This window comes from Phasianus colchicus, chromosome 5 (assembly GCF_987193195.1).
Source record: "Phasianus colchicus chromosome 5, bPhaCol1.hap1.1, whole genome shotgun sequence".
Classification (NCBI taxonomy): domain Eukaryota; kingdom Metazoa; phylum Chordata; class Aves; order Galliformes; family Phasianidae; genus Phasianus; species Phasianus colchicus.
The window spans coordinates 24,798,974-24,811,442 of NC_143440.1; positions in this window are offsets into that span (position 1 = coordinate 24,798,974).

A 12,469-nucleotide genomic window follows, 5' to 3' on the forward strand; every position below is an offset into this window, starting at 1 on the left:
AGCCTTCAGTCTGATTGCTGTTAGGATGCGTCTGGGGACCGAATTTTAATTGTTCCTTCCCGCTGGGTGAGCGAGCACAGGAAGAGATTTACCTCCTGGCCTTTCCACTTGGGCATGTTGACATTTCCAGGCGGCAGTTTTCTCTGATGGAGCGCTTTGACGTCAGGTGGGCTGATTACAGCCTGCGGTGCCTCTGACTCATTTGGCAACGGTCTGCGTGGGGGACCTGGAACGTGCCTCTCTCTCTCTATCGCTTGTTATGGTCGGCTTTAAATAAATAAAGCCGAGCTCGGCTCACAACTTCGGGGAGATGCTGTGCTGCTCAGCCTGAAGCACTCATTGCCATGGCAACAGATGCAGAAATGTCGCTACGCAGCCAGCTCCCCTGCCCCGCTCCTGCCTGCCTTGAAGGGTCCAAACAGGAGCAGAGTGTGCCTGTGGGCAGCCACGCTGGGGAGAGCCTCCTCAGGGGGTCAGGAGCCCACTGCTCACATCTCTGGTGTCTCCAGGAATGGGAGATTTGGGGTTGGATGGCAAATAGGATAACAGCATTCCTAGATCTGTTTCCTTTTCCAGGCGCTGTGGGACATCCAGGATATTTCCTACATTGCAGTGTCCTGGGATGCTGGGAATGTGGGAGATCCTCACCTTCCCTGCACTCTCCTTGGGTGACTTCTGGTGGTGGCAGAGGACAGGCTGGAAGCACTCTGCTGGCCACGATGCAGGCATAAGAAACCACTGCTCGCTGGTTTTAACCCTCTTATTTTTAGACCACCCTCAGCGCCCGAGCCACGGATGACAGATTTCACTTTGGGGGCACACTGCAGGGAAGCATTCAGCCCCCAGGTTGAGGTACGGTCACACCAGTGTTTCAGCTTCCAGCTTCCAGCTGGCGAAGCAGCAATTCCAGGGTGAGCAGCCAGTGGCAGATTGAAGCAGCAAAGGCTCACATCCCGCTGGAGCCTTCAGAAGGGCAGAATACACCTCAAGCCAAACATCCCATCTCCTAACACAGATCTGTAGGACTAGAGAACGTTTGTTATGTTAATCCTCGTCGTGCAGGTTTAATGCTTCTCCGGCTGGGGTGCTGAGTTTGTTTGCTGCCACAGATGGTTTGAAAGTAACCTCACCTCCTGCTGTTGCCGTACCGTGTCACATCGGGGAAGTTAAAAACATGAGAAGGGTTGGAACATGTGAAACATTTTTATGACTGCAAAGATTGAACCACATTTCCATGACAAATCACTGAAATTTGAGCAATCTAATTTACAACACAAATTCCTTTCTTTTGTGCGTCTTTCCCAACTCAAATTCAAGTCAGAAACTCCCTGGGTTCTGCTGCAGCTCTCATCTAGCAAAACTGTGGGTGTAAGATGAAAAACAATTGCATGAGGTCTCCACGGCTGGTCCATGATGACTCCAAACCCTAAATTGTTCATCCTTAAAGCATGGTTTACAACTGCAACAGATTCTGGAGGAGCTGTGTAACCAGTACTTAAATAAAGGGGAGGCAGCGAGCCCTCCTGCAGCAGTGGTATTTGTTCTGGGAAGGGCTGACCCAGGGTGGCCACAGCAAGAAGGTAGAGAAACCCACTGTCTCCTCCTAGAAACAGAATTGAAGGTCACAAAGTAAAGACCCCTGCAGCCACTGCTGGCCTCCGATTAAAAATAAATCCCTTTCATGGCCAGACAGTGGTTTGGGAAGGGGAAATGCTGAACGGCAGTGAAAACCTGAATTTTTTGGCTGGGTGTCCTGCAAAGCAAGCACAAGTGCCATTGGTTCGGGTACAGCTCTATATTCCTGGCCACTGGCATGCATGTACAGGTGTGCTCCCTCCTTTTAGATTTAACTTTTTCACAGTAAAACAAGCCTGATTTTCATGGTACATTTATCTGAGAGCAAATGTGAGAGTGACTCAGTCCTTGGAATTACAGAGATGAGAAGTTGCCTAGTTTTCTATCCGTGCCACCTCTGGATCCAGGAAAATCACAGACCTCTGTGGGCTTCTGCTGCTTTGCCCCGCCTTATGATTATCGTTAGTTCCAGGTAATGGGGACTGCCACTGTCTTGCCAGAATGACAAACCAACCAAACTGAACAAAGGTTCCCCTACCCCCTGCATTGCCCCTTCAGGTGCAGCACACAGCAGAACCAGACACTTAGGAGGCTCATTTCTGCCCTTCCATGGCACCAGAGGAAATATGGGTACCCACCCGTGGGAGTCATCCCTTCCTCACAGCAGGCTGCCGTCCGCTGCTCCTTGACCAGATACCAGCAGATTATTTTTGTCTTGGCTCACGTAGTCCCAATGTTACAATTACCCACTGACCTCAAACACTTACTTTTAAAATTACCCCTCTTTAGCAAACCCTCTGTCTAGTGGGTTGGGTGGTTTTTTATTTTTTATTTTTATGTCTAAATGGTTAAATAGTGGGTGTGGTTGAGGAGAGAGAAAAGAAGAAAGCTTGCAGAGCAGGCAGGAGGGGGAGGGCTGTGAGGGTCTTAGCATGGAGAAGCGCACACACTCCATAGAGGGGACACATGGCTTCCTCTCCTTCCTCAGTAACATCTTCTTCTGCAGGGTCAGGTTTCCTCAATGACAAATATCATTTCATAGTGGTCTCTATTCCTCATAGGTATGCCTTGAGACTAATTCCAGCAGCCGTGGCATAACCCAGATAATCAGAGCAGCATCCTTTGGATGTGGTGTGAAAGTCAGGACTTGTCTGTAAGCTGATGTTGAACATAATAATAAAAAAAAAAACAGGCCAGCAACTCCAAAGCACTCAATGCCTGAAGACAAACACAGGTGGGGAGAGACAGCCATGACTACAAAGTTGAGTTCACCATGCAGGAGAGATGTCAGTCATCCATGGCTTAATGTTCTATTAAATTGTCCGCAAAGCTTCTCAGAACACACAGAAACCTCTTCAGGAGGGAAAGAGGAGGCATCTCGTTCAGGGATGGAGAACATGAGGGAACAGGACACCAGTCTTTGTAGTGATGGAAAAAAAGGGGAAGCAGCTGATAGGAGAACGCACAATTCCTCACAACCAGAACACTCATGAAGCTCCTTCAGGTTACTGCGTGCTAGGGCTTTCCCTCCATGCTCTTACTAGCCTCAAAGCCCAGCTGAACTGGCATAAGTCTCATGAGAACCACTGTGAAAGATAAGGCGCTAAGCAGCATGAAGAGCTTCAGCTGGACTGGTTTTGAAAGCTAGCCTTCAACTACATTCTGTCACCTGGCCAGCAGCTTATTAGGGTCACACATCACCAACAAAAAGCTGAAGTCAGTGCTGGTAGAGGAAGCGTACCAGCAGTGCCCTGAGCTGTAGGTGTTTATAATGGGACCTGCTGCTCAGGGTGTGTTCTGCTCTGTGCTTCTGAGGATCTGGGTAAGGCTGAGAGGCAGAAGGTGGATCTGGATGCTGTTGGACTGGAATGATCTCAGAGTTTTTTTTGTGAGGTAGGTGGTTTAGGATGGGGGGGATGCTTCAGGAAGGAATGCTCCTCTCACCTTTTTTTTTCCTGCTACTTCCTGGGGGCACAGCATCTTTTCCCTTTTGCTTTTTGAATAATGTGGTGTGTGTTACCCAGCATTGCTGTGGAGCTGCCAGCTGTAATGGCCACATCTCACTGCAGATAAACAGATTTTTGCTTTGGGTTAGTTTTTTTTTTTAGTCTTTTTTTGAGAAATGTGAAGCTGAAAGGGGTTTGATGCCTGCTGGGACTGCTTATGGGTTGGTTAGCGCAGCCTAGGTTGGGGCAGAAAGGAGTATCAGAGTTTTAATTCAGCAATACCTTTAAATGGTGGCACACAGTGATGATGAAAGGGCATGTGAGGATGCAACTCTTCTCTCATTTGGCTTTAAGCAGCCAAATCCACCTAGCAGCATTCATTGAGAAGTGTTTGTTTCACTAGTTACTTACTGCAAGGCAGCAATCAGAGATATTCATCTCTGAAATAAAATAAAAAAAAATCTCTTCGCTCTTCTAATGAGCTCTGGTAAATTTGCTCCCTTTTGTAGTCCTGGGGTCAATCAATTAGTGACTGCCTAGGGAGAAGCTTAATTAAGCTCAGATAACGTAACAGAAGTTTCACCCCCTTGCCCTCCGTCTATACGTATCCTCCTTTACACATCTGGATAAAAGCTTCATTGCAAAGCCGGGAGAGCCATCGCTTCAAGCTGCGTCCCAGAGAGCACGTCTGAGCTCCCGAAAACCATTGCAAACTCTTGCATCATGCAGAAGCAGGGGAAGCCGGAGCAGCTGGGAAGTGAGAAGATCCATTCTGGCAGCTGTGCCACAGGGACAGGGCGTCACTCAGAACAACAAAAGGTGTTGGCAGCAAGAAGTGCGGTGCCACGATTTCTTCTCCCTCTCGCAGAGGCAGAATTTCTTCCCGTGAGCCCTGCGCCAGCCATTCAGAAGTAGCCTGAAATCTGGCTCCAGCTGCACGCCTTTATTAATGACAGAAGCCCTCGAGGGGTGGGATCCAGAGGCATCACAGAGATATTTTTTTTTCCCCTTTCCTAAGCACAAAAGACAGAAGTGGAATGCAGCTGAGGAATGTTTTGCCCTTGGAAGGGATGTAATAAATCTCGTTGGATGTGATATTTGGTTTATTTTGCGGGAGTCATTCAAAAGGAAAATGCAGATTGTGGGGCTTAGTGCTCAGCCTATGCTGGCAAAGGATCTCCAACAAAGAATGTTCATTGGCAGGGAATGTCCTGACTTTGCAAGTGAGAAAACGCCTCTTTTTCAGTCACTCTAAAAGCTGTCTTGTTATTATATAAAAGGTTGCAAGACTGTGATCGATTGCTCTCCAGATCCGCTAGGAGAAGGACAAGCAGTAATTGCTCTAATCTGCAGGAGAAAGGGTTTGGGCTGCACTCAGGAAAGCTCTTTCTTCCCAGGAAGGTCTGCTGGGTCGCAGGGGGCTGCTGGGGAGGCTGAGCATCCCGGTCTGAAGCAGCACGGCTTTCTCTGGGTGACTTCACCTCGAGATGGGAGGGAAGATGGCTTCAAAGACTTCAAGTCCCTGCCAGCCCTCAGTGATTATTTCTGCGTGATTATTATTTAACAGTGAGGTGCTCCCTTTGGGATCTGAAGGATTCTGCCCATGCTGAAAATTGCTGAATCTGAGGATAGGTCAGCAGGTACCTAGGGAAGGGAAGAGGTGAGGGAAAAGCTGATAGGAAGGAATTGATGTGCAGATGGACTTGATTTACTGCAGAAGCGAGGCAAAGAAAAAGCCCAAAGGTGACTGTAAAGTAAAGCTGGGCTACCTGACAGAGAAGGGCAGGGAAGAGATTATGTCTGCAACCTCCTGTCTCTTGGTGAACTCCTTGGAGAGGTCACAGTGGAGGCCAGGCGGATGGCATAAACCATTTGGGAACCCTAAACCAGGATTAAAGGGACGTGGTGGAAGAGGAGCAGACTGCATGGAGCCAACCTCAGCTGTCTGCCACAGCTCCACCACGAAGGGAACCGCTTTGCTGGAAGGTGGGGGGTGGCGAGCTGATACTTAGCCATTGGTTGCACACGAGCTATTTTTAAATAGCATAGGTTTGGTTACTGCCAGTGGCACTAATCCAGCTTGTAAAAATCCTAAAGCCCTTCTACCTACCTGCCTGAAGAGCTGTGGGATGTTCTAAGTAGGAGAGCTGCAGTAAGTGGGGTCCCAACACAGCTTGGAGTGCAGTGCAGCCCAGGATGTGCCCTGTTAACTGCAGTTCAGTGGTGGCACTACCAATACAGTCACAGCTGCGCCAGCTCCTCTCTCTGTGCTTTAACCCACTGGGAATTCCCCTTTCTCGTGTGTTTGTGAGGAGAGATGAAAAAAAGGATACTCTTATCAAGGAGATGCTTGCAAAGATTCTAACTTCCTAGAACAGGAAGTGCGTGTTTGCAGAGCTCAGTGTTGGGACTAAGGCCACGTGATATATTTTTAAGAGCTCTTCAGGTTGTTGTCCACCATTGTCACCTTCTGGAAGGAATATGTTTTCAGTGTCTCCTTTCTTGTTGGGAACACAAGTATCTTCTGTTTTGCTCCCTGTGCTCTCATATGGAGAGGAGGCAGCTGTGCATGCAACTGACCTTATCAAGAAGTCAGCAGCCATGAGTTATTACCTGAGCTGGGCTAAGCACTTTGCTGTTATCATTGCTATTGATTATTCATTTAGAGAGAGTTGCAAATTTACACAGTGCTTAATAAACAACACCAAGTTTCCTGGAAAGTAGTAACAGGAGAATTGGGAGGCCTTTCTTAAAACAAAACAAAAAACCTACAAACACGCCACCAAATAATGATTACATCATACGTTATTTTTTCCACTACAGCTAAAGCCTCGTTCAGGATCAGAGGAGCTTCACAAGCACACTGGGATGTTATGAGAACAAATGGACCTAACACCCTCCCAGACTGAATGGCATTTTTATGCTGCTTATCGCGCTGACCTAATTCAAACTTCTGGACAGTCAAGTTTGAAATGAGCTGCCTGAGAGCAAACCAGCTCAAGGCCTTGGATTCTGTTCTTGCTGTGCCACTTAGAATTGCACCCATGTTTTTTTTCAGAGCAGCAGCGTTTTTCTCCAGCAAGAGTGGAGAAAAATGCTGCTCCCTGGCTGGGAGTCTCAGGCTGAAACATGGGAAGTGTGGTTTGGACTGAGACACCTGGGAGCAGGGAAGTCCTGCAGTGTGAGATAGGCAAATTAATTCTCTTAGGGCGTGGCACCATTACAGCACAATGTTTTTGAGTCCTGGCTAAATTATTTGTTCAACATCCTAAAAATGAAAACCTTTTGGCTGAAGTCTTTGTAGGTGTTTTAAGAGAGTGGTGAAATTGCGACTAATGTTTGGAAGGAACTCGGGTAAGAGAAAACAAACTGTAGAGGGTAATTTTTAGGAAAAACAAAAAGGTTTCCAATGCAGACGTGATGCGCCAAAGCTGTGCTACAGCAGGAGCTCTGACAGGAATTGTGGATATCTTTTCTCTCGGTGTGGGAATATCCTCCAGGAGTTTGAGTTCCCCACCAAAGCCCTGTTTTTAGCTCACTGCAAGTCACTGAAGCTCTGCCACTCTTCATTGATGGCTTCTGCTCCAGAGCTGCGAATCGAGGTGCCTGCTCATGCTGTTTACACTGGCAGCTATGGATGTCGTACTGGTAGACGCAGGGCGGGGCTGAGTGTGCCTGGGCCCTCCTCACACCGCTTCTCCCTGTCCTCTAGAGGCTGGCATGGATGAACAGGACAGCCTTGGAAAATATTAGCGTCTCGCAGTGAGTGCTGGTTCTAAGATGTGCCCAAAGGAAGCCAGCCTGTGCTCAGGGAAATGGCCAGGCAGCCGGGTGAAACTCTCTGGGCTCTATATTTGGAACAAAGAAGGAAACTCTGAGTACACAGCATCTTAGCCCACTCTGCCCAGTTCTAATGATGATCGTATAGGAAATAAATATCCTTCTAAATAATTTTGTTCCTCCATATGCTACTCTGGGCATTAACAAAGCAGCCATGCAGGCTAAGCCAGGCTGGTTCTGCTGAGCGTGGTGCTACTGTGGAGTCCTTGCATGCATTCTCCACAGAACGTCTCAACCTCGCTTTAACCCACCACTGCTCCATCTGTGCATCTCGGTGCATTTGCCAGCCACGCATCATGTGGTTCAATCTCATCTCTGAGATTTTCCACATGGGCCAGTAGGTATCAGAGTCTGAGTTATTTTCAGCCTGTCTGCGACATCCAATTCCACCCACGCGGCTTGTGTGGCTATATAAATGGTGGAGGTGTCTGAAATAACAGGCCTGGAGGAAACATCTGTCAGCTCCGAAGGCTTGTGAGAGCAGGACGAGGCGTGCAGCTCCCCGTCTCACTGCGCCTGCCTGTAAGGAAGCAGAGCAGGACGAGGCTCCGTCACACGGCCCAACTGCCTCGGCACTCAGGTTTTCAAGTCGCCTTCGTGATTCGTTTGGCCTGTGAAGGTAAAGCCTGCCCGGAAATCAGGATGGCACCTTAACCTTTATCCTCTGAAGGAAAGGACTGCTTCTCTTCCTTCTTTCTTTGTATTTTTACTGCAAAACGGCATCTCTTCATCAAAACCACAGAGCTAGCTGTGCAGGGGCCGACAGGCTGCTCTGCTCGGAAACCTGTCCCTGTGCTCTCCGTCGTAGCGAAAACAGCACGCGCACAGCGGCCAGCAGCAGGAGCCATCTTGCAGCGCTGCACTCGCCGCGGGGCGCTGACGCAGACGGGACGCGGCAGCGCGCAGGCACGCATGGCCAGGCACGGCCCGGGGACGCGGCGCCCCCTGGCGGTCGGAGGTCGGTACCGCAGCCTTCTAGGACTCGTGCGGGGCGGCTCCGCCTCGCCGCCGCCAGGGGGCGCCCCCGGCACGGCCATGGAGATGGCGGCCGGGCGGAGGGCGGGGCTGGGTGCGCCGCCATCATCGCGGCTCGGGTCTGGGCGGGGGTCTCTTCCCTCTGGTGACAGCGGCAGGACCTTGGAGATGCGCCAGGGAAGGGTCAGGTTGGGTGTTAGGAAAATGTTCTTTTCCAGAGGGCGGCGAGGAGCTGGCAGAGCTGCCCAGAGAGCTGTGGGTGCCCCATCAAGGCCAGGTTGGCTGGCGCCCTGGCAGCTGAGCTGGTGGGTGGCAGTCCTGCCCGTGGCACGAGGTGGGACTGCGTGGGCTGTAGGGCCCCTCCAACCCAAGCTCGTCTGTGGTTCTGCGATTGTGTGAACCTTCCCCTTGTATTTAAAGATCAAAAACAACAGAAGCCAGCTGAGTAAAGCTGCCCCGGGTGGTGCCCAAACACTGCTGGGTACAGAAACAGATGTAAGCGTGGAAGAAAACCTTGAAGGAAGAGATAACCGAGGACACCAATTAGCTCTCCAGGAGGTTTCGCGTTTGTTACCTGGGAAAGCTGTCGCTAACTCAGGTGTAGCAGTAATAAGCAGTGCAGAGCTAGTTTTAGTTGACATCTTGGATGCTAACAGGTGTAGAAGAGCAGCTACAGCCTTGCTGAGGGGCTGGGGAAAGGCCCGGGCGCTGAGCCCCAGTAGCCATGGCCGTACTGGTAGGAGCTCCTCGCTGGCAGCTGGCTCCGGTACGTCTCCAATGCTCCGACAGCAATGTGACCATGCGGTGAGAAGCACTCCTGCTCGCTGTGCACCATTATGTTGATGGTGTCGTGTCATCTGTTCCCTGCAGGAGCCTAAGGCTGCAGTGCAGGAGGATGGGATAAGCGAGGAATTCATTCTTTCCACTTCTGTAGTCTTTTGAGTCATGTTCTGAATAGTATCGAACAGCTATCTTTTGCAAAACCACCTACTCTTTTAAAATGAAATCTAAACAGAGCTTGGAAATAGAAGATAAGTGTGGAATTAATCTAGTTTCCGCAAGTTTGTTCCCCACCATTGTGAAAAACAGGCTTTATGGGAGGGTTGTAGACGGTGAGTAAGAGGAAAGCTCTATATTCCAGAAGTGATCAACCTTGTAGTAGGTAATGGATGATTGTAAGAACACGGAAGCTTTCACAGACATTAATGTTCTTGGTGGCAGCAGACCGAACTGGCTAATACGTACGCAGTTGGCAACGCGTTGTGTGCAGCAGCAGATCATCTGAGTCGTACGGAGGGAAGAAGGAGGTGCATAAGGACATCCTCACAGGTTCTTCGTGTGCATGAGAGCTGGTTGCCAGTGCCAATGCATTGTCTGTATCTTTAATGATTTATCTTTGATGTGAGCTCACCACCTGCTTGGATCTGCTGTTTCTGCATTGAAGACACTTCTTGGGCTGCCAACTTGTCTCCAGATCATACAGAGGGAGCAAATTCTACACAGACAGGAGCAGGGAGGATCAGTGAAGAATCTGTATGCTAGTGCTAAGTTATGAAAGATCACGAGGAGAAGGGGTTCAAAATGTGCCAGCAGAGCTTAGTGGGCTAAGTTTGTGTATTGCATTTGGTGGGAGCTAAACTGAAAGCAGTCTGTGAACTGAAATATTAAGGACAGAAATATGAAGGATTGGTAAGGACAACACGGGCTGAGCTGTTCAAGCCATGGAAGATGGGCAGAGCTTTCCCAGCCACTGCCGAGTGCCCACCTGCAGCTCAGTGCAGCAGGCAGAGTACTGGACTTGGAAAACTTCCTGATGCACTCAAGTCTGAAGTCCGAATCACGGACGCGCAAACTTGCTGTGCAATAGAATGAACCAGGAAGCTTTTAATGGTCGGTTTATCCTGGAACAGCTCGCCAAACACGATATCCCTTTTAACAGATATTTATTTCACAGGCACTTTTTTACTGCCTTGTGGCTCATATTTATTTAAAGGGGGAAATAACTGGATTACCAACTAGTTCTTCAAAAGATACTAAGTTCAAACCAATTACACTCATTAAATACAAAGATCCCACCGAGCTCTGGTGACTGCTGATTTTGATTTGCTTAGAAAGGTGTCAAAATCAGAGTCTGGGGATACTTAGCCCTATTTTTTGCTGTCTGCCACAGTGCCTAATTACTGTTTCTGATACTATCATCTGCTTTAACACACAAATTCCCTCAAACAGCAGTAGTCCCTAATATATCCCTCTTATATTCCCATCTTCTTGGCCACATATTGCTTACTGTGCTAAGTGCTAAATGGCTTTCGGAAAGTGCTAAGAGGGTGCTGTGAAAGGACTAAGCTGAGTTTCACAAGCAACTGCCTGCACAGAGAAATAGTGTTATTAGGGAGGGTGGTGCCAGCAGGCCAGTGTGGGCTTATTCTGACAAATCTGAAGAGCCAAACTTCACAGTCGTGTTCTTCAGATGATTTAAATGAGATATTTTCACCTTGAAGAAATGAAGGTTTTTGTTCCTAACTGAAATAAAACAACTGGATACTTCATCAGAAATATTCAACAGGATCAGTATGTTCCAGGTCAAGTTCATCTGCTCTGCCATCTCTACCAGAAACCAACTCAGCGCTCGATAATTCTTAGAACAGAAAAACGATTCTTGGAAGATGATGGAAACAAAGCCCCAGAGCTAGAAAAGGAACATTGTTTCTTAAGCTCCAGCCAATCTCAGGAAAACAAAAAACAACCCAGCCACAAAGGTACTAGATCTCCACGACAATTCAAATGTTCCTTGACTAAACACAATTGTGTGGGCATTTGCAGAAAGAGTGTAAAACAGATCAATATTTGTTATCTTCTTCAACACGTGGCGGCATGTCGGGGCCGGTGTATGAGCTTCAGCCTACGAGTGGAAGGGTAGCGTCACAATATGAGAAGCCAATTAATTGCAAGAGAATCTCAAAAATGCTGTGTGCACTGAGTCTTTCTGGAGAATCAGTTCCCTGGATGAAACTGCTCAATCTGTGGTCTTGTGTTGTTTCTCTGCTTACGTATCAGAGTGCTTAACTGTTGGAAGATGCACTCCCTTGAATTGTGATCACAAGACACCTCTTTGATGTGTCAGTTACTGTTACTTAAGGGATCTCTGCTTTGTTGGGCTATAGCAAATTTTTCAGTCTGGTGAGTGCTGATGTGGACTGGTATCTGGCCTTAGTGAGCAGTCACACTGCTGCTAATGGATGAAGTTAATTCAGAAAGTCTGAAATAAAATCTGTTTTCAGTTAGTGAGTATTTTGTTAATTCTATAGGGTGCTTCAGATATGATCATTTTCTGCGTGAAAGTGATGTATCATGAACATTGATGGCTGCTTTGCTAACTTTTAATTTTGCAATTTTTGCAAAACTACAGGTTAGATGCTAGTTAATGTGGTTAAATCAATGGAATGAATTGCTTCTTTCTTCTTTTTTGCTCTAGCAACACACTTTGAAAGCACTTATTCTCTTAAGAATAATAGCATCCGTAACTGTTTTACCTAACTATTGGAGTTCTGAAATGTGCTTATTACAAAAAAAAAAGGGCCACAGAATATGTTTTATCTCCCATCTAGTAGTTATCATCTGTAGGCCTGTGGGTTATTTATAAGGAAAGTTAGTTTAAGTTATTCATATGGAAAAGCCAGAATCGTGATCTCATTTTATTGTTGGAGATGCTGTGATGCAGGGGCAGGTGAAACGATTTCCCCACAGTGTCATGCCTTCAGTTGTGCCAGGGGAGGTTCAGGTTGGATATTAGGAAAAATTTCATAGAAAGAGTGGTGAGGTGTTGGAACAGGCTGCCAAGAGAGGTGGTGGATTCACCATCCCTGGAGGTGTTAGAAATGTGGATGTGGCTCTGAGGGATGTGGTTAGTGGGCACGGTGGGGATGGGCTGATGGTTGAACTAGATGATTTCAGATGTCTTTTCTGATGAGTCTATGTGGCATGTGCAATAAGTCCCAGTTCCTACTACATGCCCAGCAAAGACCCCGGCCCACTGAGCCTTTCACTCCTCCACTACAATATTTCATCTGCTTCCCTCCTCCACAGTAAAGGGCATAATTCAGGTTTGTTGCATTCTTCCAGCTAGAGGATGC